This window comes from Pyrgilauda ruficollis, unplaced genomic scaffold (genome assembly GCF_017590135.1).
Source record: "Pyrgilauda ruficollis isolate IOZ18807 unplaced genomic scaffold, ASM1759013v1 scaffold21, whole genome shotgun sequence".
Lineage (NCBI taxonomy): Eukaryota > Metazoa > Chordata > Aves > Passeriformes > Passeridae > Pyrgilauda > Pyrgilauda ruficollis.
Genome location: NW_024520318.1, coordinates 10280935 through 10292141, shown reverse-complemented (window position 1 = coordinate 10292141; position 11207 = coordinate 10280935). Strand labels below are relative to the sequence as shown.

The 11207-nt window shown below is 49.9% G+C and overlaps 1 long non-coding RNA gene across 2 annotated transcripts; it reads left to right on the top strand.

Moving 5' to 3' along the window:
• The first annotated feature begins 962 nt into the window (after positions 1-962).
• Positions 963-11207, top strand: LOC121353732. Of its 2 annotated transcripts, none has more exons than XR_005955189.1 (3): positions 963-1629; positions 8287-8504; positions 10457-11207. It is a non-coding gene; the product is annotated as an uncharacterized LOC121353732 (long non-coding RNA). The 2 variants fall into 2 exon arrangements; XR_005955188.1 differs by lacking the exons at positions 8287-8504; positions 10457-11207 and adding exons at positions 2078-2207; positions 2419-2586.

Here is an 11207-nt window from a genome sequence, read left to right as displayed (position 1 = left end):
TGCTGGGGCTGCAGATGTGGGCTGTGGGTCCACCAGCCCTTCAGCTCTCCTCCCCAGCGCAGATGAGCACTGCAGCCCCTGCACATCCCTCCTCCTCTTGCACAGATGGTTGCCGGGGTTTCTCTTTGGCTGCTGCTTTTGGGCCCAGCTGCAGGAGGGCTCTGCTCCAACACAGGCTCAGCTGGGCAAGCACAATGGCAAAACAAAGGGCCGCTCGCTGGGGATCTAAGCTTTTTCAGCCCCGTTTCCTTTTCCAATGTTTTCATTTCCTACGAGTGAAATGCTGCTGAAAGGAGGACACTGTGGCTGTGGCTGCTGCCATAGGCATGGGGCTTGGATGTCACTAGCTGCTGCTTCATCTGGGTCAGGGGTTTCAAAGGGGCCTTCACTCATCTCCTCCCACAGAGATAATATTTCTTCTTAGGTTTACCCAAGCAATCAGTAGAGACCTGGGTTCACTCTACCTCAGAAACAACTGGCCTTGCCTGGCCCATGTTCCTACAGCTGATCCCAGAAGAGGCACCAGACATCCTGGAGCAAGTGCAAGCAAGACAGAGCCTTGCAGGGGCTTCTTAATTTTTAGCATTTGCTTTGCAGTTTTGAAGGCACCCAGAAAACCCAAGGATACACTTGGCAAGTCAGGAGGAACTGGGGTAGCTTGTGCTTTGACAATTACAGTGTGGGGCTGGAAAGAGGAGGAGGGCATAAAGTGGCTAATTTATAGCACGGCTTTACGACAACGAGGGACTAGGGGAAAGTTCTGCGTTGGAGAAAGGGAAGCTGTATTCCTTTAATAGCTTTTTGGCAGGTCACATTATCCTTACCGGAGGGAGAAGGTGTTAATCTGCGCATTGGCTAAGGAAGGAACTAACATTCCCTGTCTTTAGAGGACCCTTTGAGCTAAAGCAGACCGAGCAGAGCCGCGAGCGGGAGATTCCTCCGTGCCGGCGGGCCCCGGGGAGGCGCGGTCCGGCCGCGCTGCGCGGTCCGGCCGGCAGAGGGCACTGGCGGAGCGGGACTGGCTGAGGGCCCCGCCGGGCCCAGCAGCACCTGCTCGGCCCAGGCCCAGAGCGCCCGCGGCTTGGGAACGTCCCTCAGGGCTCTCCCCATGAGGGCACCGGCTACAGGAGTGACCAGTGGGGTCCTTGGGCAGACCAAATCTCTCCTAAGGATGGATCTCTTCCATAGGACGGGGATGGAAGTAAGACGCCTCTGAGGAAAGAGTCTGGGAATGTGGCACTTTTCTTCCCCTCTCCCATCCACCAGCCTCCATCCAGTGACCTGCACTTTGAACAGCCACTGAACAGCTGGGGGAGATGGGGATTTTTGGAGCCAGAACACCATCCCCATGTCCCTTGGCTGACTCTGGCCAGGACCCACATTTCTGGGGGACCCACCCTCTTGCAGCCTGCAGAGCCCTCACTCCCGTTAGCAAGCAGGTTTGCTTTATTTCAAGTTAACAAAATGACATGGGCTGCATTATTTGAGCTCAGGACCCTCCTCGACCTGTTGGCCGCTGTTTCCCAGCACTGCACCTCTTCCCAAGGAAGGGAACCAGCCAGCTCTGCCTGGAACCTGCAGCTCCAGCACCGGCCGGCAGCTCATGCCGACGGCGTGGGCAGAAATACCGTATGCAGCTGGGGATGGCAGGGAGGGAAACACAGGTCCGTGGGGCAATGGCAGCAGCTGGTCCCAACTTGCACAAGGGTTGCAATGGGGCTGCAACCCAGGAAAAAGCTCTTCCTTGGAGCCCCTCAAACCACGAACGGCAGGAGCAGCACATCGCTGGAAGAGACTGGTTTGCTCCAGTAGCCTCTTTACAAGCACCAAGGGACAGCTGTTTGGGGACCGCTGGGTTTTTAAAAGGCCGCTTACGAGCTTTAACACTGCGCTGGGGGAGAGGGAAAGGAGAAGGGGGGTCAGGGAGGGGTGTTTGCATTGACTGCTTAGGACTTAAAGCTGTAAACCTCTTCTTCCCTCTCTCATTGCTGGGACATTTTTATTGGCGAGATGAAGGGAGACAGAGCACAGCTCCACAACTTGCTCTTCTTCTAGAGGTTAATGACCCAGTTAGCAGCTCTTGGCTGCATTTCCCGACATTTTGCAGACATCAAGACCCGTCTCCCTGCCAAGTACATTCTGTTCCCTGGAGCTCGGCCAATGCATCTCAGATTACTATGTAATGCGACAAAGAGGGAGAGCTAGAGGTGAGGGTGGGGGCTGGAGGGGAGATACGGGAGCTGTTGGGGAGGGGGCAGGAGAGGGTGGGAGAAGGGGAAACACCACTTCTAAATTTAACAGCTAAGATGGAAATGAAGCTCCCAAGGTGCTTATTTGCTGGATAAAACGTGAATCCCAGGATGAATTGGAGTGATGCTTCTGGGAAACAGATGCAATCAGCAAATAATTCCCCCCTAGGGACTGTGCAGGCCTGTGCTTCCTGGATCTGCTGACAGTCGAGCTCTGCTTCTGATGCCCTTGTGCCCAGGACAAATACTGCTGGGGAACTGGGGCTGCTTTCCTGAATGACAGTCCAGTATCCCAAGAGGAACAGGGGTTTAGACAGTAAAATGGGGAATGGGGAAATTGAAGAGGATGAAATTCCTGCATGGTGTTTTATTTATCTTTTTGCACCCAGAGTACACGATGCTTGCTCAGACACACTGTGCTTGGCGAGCCTGGCTGCTCCAGATCCTGACGCTTTCACAGTAAAGGAAGGAAGGTCAGACCATGGGGAAGGCTCTCCTGGCTGTAGTTGAACTTGTGGCTTGCAGAGGGGCTGAGCTGCCAAACTGGTTGGTAGCTGGTGCCTGCCATTGTTAGAAACCAACCTGATCCCGTGCTCCACACATGCCCTCGAGCCTTTCCCCAGTCTGGTGTCCTCTCCCGAGCCATACTGGGGCCTTCCCCTGTAGCTCTGAGGAGATCCCGTGGCCATAACATGCACTACAATGCCCTTGGCCCTTGCAAACCTTTCCTCACACACTTCATGTGCCATGTTTCCGATTAAAACCACATTGTTTTCTAGTTGTTTCTCTGAACCAGAGACCCTCACATGTTGGCAGTGTTGAAAATGAAGCTTGGGGTCCTGACCTGAAAGGAACTCTTGCAATCCCTCCTCTCCCAGGCTGGCATCTCTGTTCCAGTTTCCCCATGGTACTTAGCTGCAGTATCTCCTACTAATTCAGCTCTGGACATTTGGAAACTTCAGAGTTCAGAGCTGCCTTAAAAGCCTTCCAGCCAGACCTGCAGACCCATCATGCCCTGGGCTGCTGCCCCACTCTGATGATGTGTCACAAGCCTCTCTCCACTCAGGGCACAGTTTCTGGCACAGTTTCATGCCTGTTCTCAGCCCAAACCTTTGCCAGGTCTGGGGTTTCTTTCCTTCCCACCTTCTACACTTGTGTCAGCTCCACATTGGTGAGCGTATTGCTCATAGACATCCCAGCCGTGGGCACCTCTGCCTGAGACTACACTGATGTAGGAGCTCATCCAGTTCCATTCCTGCTGGGACATAGCCATGGTCCCAGTTCCAGCACATTCCCTCTGCTGTTCTGCCATATCTGCCTGCTCCCACATTATCTTTCTTGGTCCAGCCTGGCCTCTGGGGCACAGGGTGCGTGGAGTCTCTTCTCCTGCTGCTGGCCAATGCCTGGCTGAGCCTCCTGGCACAGCCCACGTGCAAGGAGATATTCTGGGAAATGAGCCTTGAGGGTCATCTCTGACCAAGGGGTGTGGGCAGGCTCAGGAGCAGGGCATCAAGGTGAGACCCCACCAAGCAAAGTAGGAGGCCTGGGGAGAGCTCAGGGAGGGGGCTGACGCACACAAGGTGTCAGAGCCTGCTCACAGGACCTGAGAAACCCCACAGCCTGGCCCATGCCAGCAGTGCTCCGAGCCCTGCTCTCTCTCCGTGGCCTGGCAGGCACGGTCAGGCACGGTCTGCTCCCTGAGCTGAGAGAAATGGCTGTTCCCCAGCATTGCACCAGGTTGTGCACCAGGCAGAGGATCTGCTCCTCCCTTCAGAGATGGTTGGATGAGGCCAGGCTTCCAAGCAACATCTCAAGGCTCCCACCCTGCTCCACAGGCTGGAGAGCCCCCTTTGTGCCATCCTTCAGGATGCTGCCTTATGAAATGGGAAGAGAAGAAACACCAGAGGTCTGCCTCAGTGGGACTGCTTATCTTCCTGGAGCAGAGCCCTCCCTCCTCTTCAAGGAATTATTTCCTTGAAAGACACAAACCAGCACAAAACTGCCTCTTGCTCAGCTCCATCTGCCATGTGGGGGCTGGGTGCTGGGAGGCCATGGTTGCTCACTGCATTTGCCAGACAGACATGGCTTTAGGAGGATTTTTCACTATGTGCAGCCTAAGAAAGAGATGAGTTGGGCTTACCTGTACCAGGAGTTGCTCGGGAAAGTCCTGAAAAAAAAAAGGGAGAATGTTTTTATGGAGAAGAGCTTCCTTAAAAACCACAGCAAATGCCAGCATCTAAAAATCTGGCACTGTGTCACTTCACTGCTGAGCATCTGTCCTCAAGGCCAGCCCCACAGACAGAAAGTCATCAGGGGCCAAATCATCCTTTAAAACATAAGCCTTGGCTAACCACAAACATGCAACCCTCCTGACTTCTAAGCCACATGTCAGCCTCTTCCAAAGGATGAGAAGGTTCAGACACAGTTCCGTGATATGGGACAGCTGGGAGGAGGGCACAGGTTGCAGGAAGGAAGGAGCCCCTCCTCCCCAAGAGGAGCTGGGTAGAGGCATACACCAAGTCTCAATTTTCCAGCAAAGTCATCCCAATCCTCTTCATGTGGCTCATGTCCTTCCCCAGCAGCTGCCCAGTGTGAAGATGGGCCCATATCACACACACTGTGCTTGATGCTGCACAAACCTAGCCTGCAGTGATGGTCTGGGCCCCACACCCCTGATATTTGACTGCCCAGAAGAGCTGCTACAAGTAAACAGCTTCCAGCCAGCAGGGAGGGCACAGATGTGGAAATGGGGAAAAAGCTGCCAGAGGCATCTCAGCATCTGGTACAATGCTAAGAAGACTCGGGCTGGGACAATTATGGTTTAAGTATTTCTATTACCAATGCCAGAAGAAGTGTTTGAACTCTTATCAGGGTAAATAATAGCAGGTAGGTGACTGCTAAGTAAGTTCACATTGCTTTTTTTCCACTCTTCCCTTTCCCCACAGAACTGTGCTGGAGTGGAAATCATTGCAGTAAACAAGCATCAAGGCCAACAAATATAAAAGTTCCATTCCTATTTGCGGGGCAGGGTGAGCCAGGCAAGCACCAGCTGGGGCCTCCATGTGACTTGTAGTAGGGAAGTAGGGACATGAGAAGGGAAGCTCATCCCAAAAGCTGAGACTTTTTGTTGTTTCAGGAGACCAGCAAAGACCTCATTTCTGTCTCAATTAGATCTTGAGTTTGTCAACTCACAGAAACCATCAGGCAGTTTTTGTGCAATAACTACAGCCAGTCCTGGCTCAATTCCTCACCTTTTAACATCACCCCCAGATTCACCTGCCTCAGGAAGAAGAAACCCAAGTTAAGCGCAGCTCATTAGTCCGGTGTGGGCAGAGCAGCAAACAGTAAGCTTAAAGTGCATCAAGAAGGATTTAACTTTGGCCCATCTCTAAAGATTTTAAATAACAAACACAGTTAAGCACCGAAATCATTGCCTGGGGGGTCTGTGAGGTCTGTATACTCAAATGCTTTCAGGAACAGGACAGAGGCAAACACCTGTCTGAGCTAGCTTGGGTCCAGCTAGCAGGGTATGGATCAGTTGAACTCTTGTCATGTGTTGGCCTTTCCCAGCTCAATTTCCAGATGTGTTGGTTGAGCTTCTCTCTGTCACATGCTGACCCCTCCCTGTGTTCACAGGATGTGTGGCACACTGCTGAGCCTGGTGCTGAGCACGTTGGGCTGACTTGTGAAATCATATTTTCCTTGAAATTAGGATGAGTTTTGAGATATACATAAATGTATAGAATAGCAGAGAATATTTATTAGGGTTGAAATTAACATTGATTGATTTGATTTTTGCTGATTAGGTAATTATGAGAACTAAAGGGGTAATCACCTTTTCAACGAGGAAATGAAACAATCATCCAAGCTAGACAAGTCCTGAGTTTCTAATTTGAGCAGGAAAAAAAAAAAAAAGCTACAGGTGAAGAGGAAAGAGCAGTATCTATGCCCTGTTGCCTTTTACTCTCAAAGCAGACATGGCCTGGGACTTTTCCCACCATGGTCATCTCAGTTTTATCCATCCATATGTCTTGGGAGATGGACTGAGGAGAGATGCAAGGGTTAGCCTGTGGAAAGCAATGCAAGGTGCAGATTTTGGCTTAGTTCACCACACCCAGAGGAGGAAGGAGCCTTTCCTACCCCTCTCCACCTCACCAGAAGCATGAACATATCTGTCAAGTCACTGACAGCTGAACATGAGCCTCACAGGAGCAAGTCCTACCTCACTCCCCTCCCTAGACAGTCTCTTGCACACCTGCAGCCCCTCAGGGACTCTGTCTCCCAGGCTGATCCCCAGACTGGCTCACTGGATGTTTGGGGTATCTCCAGGCCTCATGTCTTGGTGCTCTGGGATTTCTTCTCCAGTCAGCAACAGGGAAAAATGCCACCAAGGGCAGACCTTGGCCTCACACCCTGTGCCCACAATTGCCACCCCTTGTTGCCTTGTGTAGGGCTTGGACACCCATACAAGTGCCATGATCCCTTGCCCCTATTCCCACCTGTGTCATAATGGAAGCCAGGATGAAGCGACACTCTGGAAAGCCAGCTACCATCAGTCCCTTAAAAACAAAACAAACAAAGGCCTTTTCTCAGCTGCAGTGGCATGAACAGAGCTTAGTCCCCCTGGCCACTCCAGGATGTGGCTGAGATATATCAGGGAAGAGCAGCTGTCAGCATGGATGTGCCTAAAATTAGCTCAAAGAGAAGGTTTCCTCAATTTATTTATTTATTTGCTCCTTAAAAGGCCCCTTCTTATTAGATGCAAATTCAGCACAAAAGCTTCAAGCCAGTACAAAGGCACTGCTAATATTTTTCAATTACACTGAGGGGAAGGTCACAGCACTTTGCTTTTGAATTTCTGCTTGGGATAGAAGCTGTGGCTAAAGGAGCACTCTTTGGAGATTTGGCTAAAGGAATGTATTTGGAAGAGTTGCACCATGTGCAGCAGGTTCAGCTGGTGAGCTGGTGTGCTGGAGACCCTTGTGTCACTTTTTTGAGGTTTCAGGTGCCCCAGGAAGAAATCATGGAGAATGGGTCTCTGACCTTAATTTATTGCCTTTCAGATATACACACACTCCCTTCCAAGAGGTTTTTTATTATACATTATGGCATCTGCTTTAATCTGTTTGCCAGCTTATGCTTACCATCCATCTTTCCCATCCTCTGATAATTCCAGGACTCCCTCATCAATTTCACTCCCTCAGACTTTAGGGGAAGAAAGGGAGTGGAAAAATCTTAGAGATACTAAATTTCAGCAAGTGTTTTGTCAAAGAAAATTACCTCAATAAGGCCTTTTGTAAGCAAAATACTGGAGAAAGAATTTCCTCCTTCTTGGAAAAGAATCCACATATGGCATAGATCCATAGGAAGGCAGACTTGATCACTTCTGCTGCTCAAGGGACCATCTGTTAATTATAGAGCTCACAGGACTTCATCTCATCACCTCTGGCTCATGACCCAGAGACTGAACTGGGAATACCTATACAGACATTTAGAAGAGCTGAAAAATAATAAAAAAAAGAACTCTAGGGAAAAAACAACCCCAAATTTCCTTTAGTGTACCTAGTCCATCCCACACATCGCAGAAAAATACCTTAATATTTCTTTGTGCATACTCCTGGGATGGGCTTTGCAGGACACAAGTGTGCCTTCAAACTCCTCCTGACACCTTGCTCTGCAGTGACCCACAGACGTCCAGGAGCTGAGTCCTGAGGTTGCTGCCTTTGTGCAGGGTTGCTGCTCTCCCAGCAGCTTCTTCCCTTTCATTTCCTACTCTGCTTACTGTATTTTTTGAGGTGAGGAATTGCTATCACCATTGCAGGGAGGTGCTGGGCAAGCCTGGGGCAGGGGGCTGCTCCTGCAGCGTGGAGAGGTGATGAATGAAGTGAGCAGTGAGTGGCAGCAGCACCTGGGTCACCCCTGTACACAGTCATGCTGTAATGCAACATCTCTGGAGTAGGCCGGTCAAGTTATGCCACAATCTTTGTCTCCTGACTCTGAAAGTATTTGAACCCAAGTCTGTGATTTGTCCAAGCAGGGGATGCCATGCACTACAACTCTGTGCTACCAGAGCAGAAATCGTAGGTGGGCTGGAGCACTGGCTCCGAGCAGGCCATTCCATCTACAGCCAATCTCCATATTCAAGGTCCAGGAGCAGAGTTTCCAGGCTGCAGCTTCAATTTTTTCTGATCCACCAAGTCAATTGGATGCACATGCAAGCTGGATCCTGAGATTTTATGGCTTTTTAATGAGAAGGTGAGAACTATTCACACTTTGCATAAGCTCTTCCCTAGAGACAGCAATCCTGTTCAGGGTTAAAGGCCTGCTAGAGCTACCTGCTTACGATATCTTTATCCTCTTGTCCAAGAAAGTACATCAGAGAGCAGAAAGTCAGGCATCTCAGAGTACATCTGGCTTAAAAGACCAGCCCCCCTGCCTCATATCGCTCATCCGTCTGTTCTGATGGCATCAATGTTGCTCTGCACAGCACTGCAAGTACTGCTGATTGCAGAGCAGCAGCAGGAAGATGGGAATCATTAAAGCAACTCAGCCAAAGCTCTGTAATTAATTAGTTAGAAAAGCATCTTGGCGTTATTAGAGAGGCCTCAGCAGAGGAAGCGACACCTCTGTTCGAACAGATTCACCTTTCGCCAGAGCTGCTGCTGTGATGTTTGACATTGTGCTGGTGTAAACAGAAATTAGAAGCCAGTGTGACAGGGAGAGGAGCCACTGGCAGGCTGTGCCCTTGGCCAAGGCTGTGCTGTGTGCCAGGAGGTTTCCATGCTTTGCTGGCAGGCAGAAATCAGATCCTGGAAAAAGCTCAGGTAGGGATGATTGCTGCTCAACCAGGAGGACCCTGATTTCTGCTGTGATTAAAAGCAAACCCAGATTTCCCAGGGTACTGAACATGAAGCTGGTTATCCAGGTGTTTGTGATTATAAACACAAACTAAATGTACACAGAAATGCCACCCAAGACTCCAGGAACTAGTGTCTCCTGGGATATAGACACATGCAGGATGCTGCTGTCCCTGGCAAATGTGCACAGTTTGGCTGCATGGAGAACTGGGCCATGCTTAGAACTGCATATTCATGGCATGCAAATGTTATGCTATTGCAAACTCCCACAGCTGTCATCAGCACACAGCACCATGGCCGTGAGCCCCAGAGATGGAGTAACATCCTATGGGGAGCAGCAGGAGGCTGCAAGATCTATGTGTTGCTGAAAATAAGAGCATCAAAAGGAAAATGGAAACACAAGACCAAAATAGTCAGGACTGGTTTAAGGAGTCTTAATTTCCTCTGGGGCAGGCAGCCAGGCAGTGTGGCTGGTCCACAGGGCGAGGAGGAGGTGGCAGGAGGCCTGGCTCTCCCCCTGACCTGCCGTCATACTTTGGCAATTCTTTTTACCATAGGCTAATTTTGCCCTTTCCCCACTTGGTACTGTCAGCCTCTAGGAATTCATAAGTCTTGATTTGGGCCTCCAAACACCATGATTTTGGCTTAAATATCCAGAGCACATACGTATGAATTACGTGACTTTTTGAGTGGCCTTGTGGTTTCTGACTCTTTACAGATCATATTTCCAACTGAGCAGGTCAGATTTTTTTTATTATGATTATTATTATTTTAAATGAAAGCCAAGAATTTCACATAAACAAAGGGCTCTGGCAGCTTGAGCTGGCAGCATTGCCCGCTCTTCATGTGTCCTGCCTGCTTAGACAGGGAGCATCTGAGGCATGGGCTGTCACTGGCCTTGTCTGCAGAGCATCAAGGAAAACCTCCTCAGTCTCATCTGGCTTCCTGAACTTCCCCAGGGCAACTGAGAAAAACCAGGCATTCCCCAGATGTTTCCAGTGAGGGCAGTAGTTGGGATAACTCCTGAGTTTGGCCTGCATTAGAGCACAGGTAAGCAACAGACTGGAAGTGAACAAGGAATGGGCTCCTGAAGAAGATTTTTGGTGCATCCTATTTTGGCCCTGCTGTTGCAGCCTTGCCAAGGTGCTTTAAGTGCTCTTCAAAGCAGCAGAAAGATTAAGCTCTGAGAACTTGTCCACGCGTGCATTTGCTGGTCTCTGTGCTGAGTTTCAGATGAGGTCCTGGGCATACTCTGGGCAGAAATTTGAGAGGAAGATTGTGCATAATTGAACTGCCTTGCTCATCCCATGATGAGCAAAAAACTCCAATTCCCCATGTTTTACCTTGCAGATGTGTGGGTACACCATGGGAAGCTCCCTGTCTATACAGCTGTCACCAGCTCTGCAATAACAAGAATCATGGCTTTGGCTCTCAGCTCTGAAGCTCATCTCTTCACATTCTGAAGTGAAGATTTCTCTGAATAAATGAATAAACTGAGATCTTCAAATGAATGACAGATTCTTCCTCAGGTCAGCTTTGCAGAGGAAGCAAATATTTCAGGAGAGTATGGTTACTGCTCATAGCTCTCTGGAGCCAGCCTGCTAACTCCTCTGCGGTGGCTGTAAATCTGGTGGTGGTTCAGCTGAAGGACCTCACAGATGCTATTTCAGGCTGATATAATGTACCATAAATGGGATTGAAAGCACCCATCTATAGCAGACAAAGCCTTTCTGCTTCATTCAAACACCGAGGAAACCGACCATTGTATATATGCACAGTTGGGATTCATCCAAAAGTGAGTGGTAGCCAGAAGAATTTACACATTCCCTGGCTAGGGAACATGTTGATTTCAGAAGGCAGCAAAGGTAACACAAGGATACAGGGAGACTCCCTTGCCTGGCATTTAGTATTTGAATCTCATCCTTTGACTCACCATGAAAGGGAAGAGTCCCAGAAGGACAGAAGAGCCCCCATCACAAATGATATTCCTCATTTAGAGGCAACAAGGTATTTGGTCTCCATGGGATGGCAAGAAAACAGAACTTGCTCTTGGGGTCTCTGGCTGAATTTTAGGGGGTGCCTATCTAGCTGAAATGATACA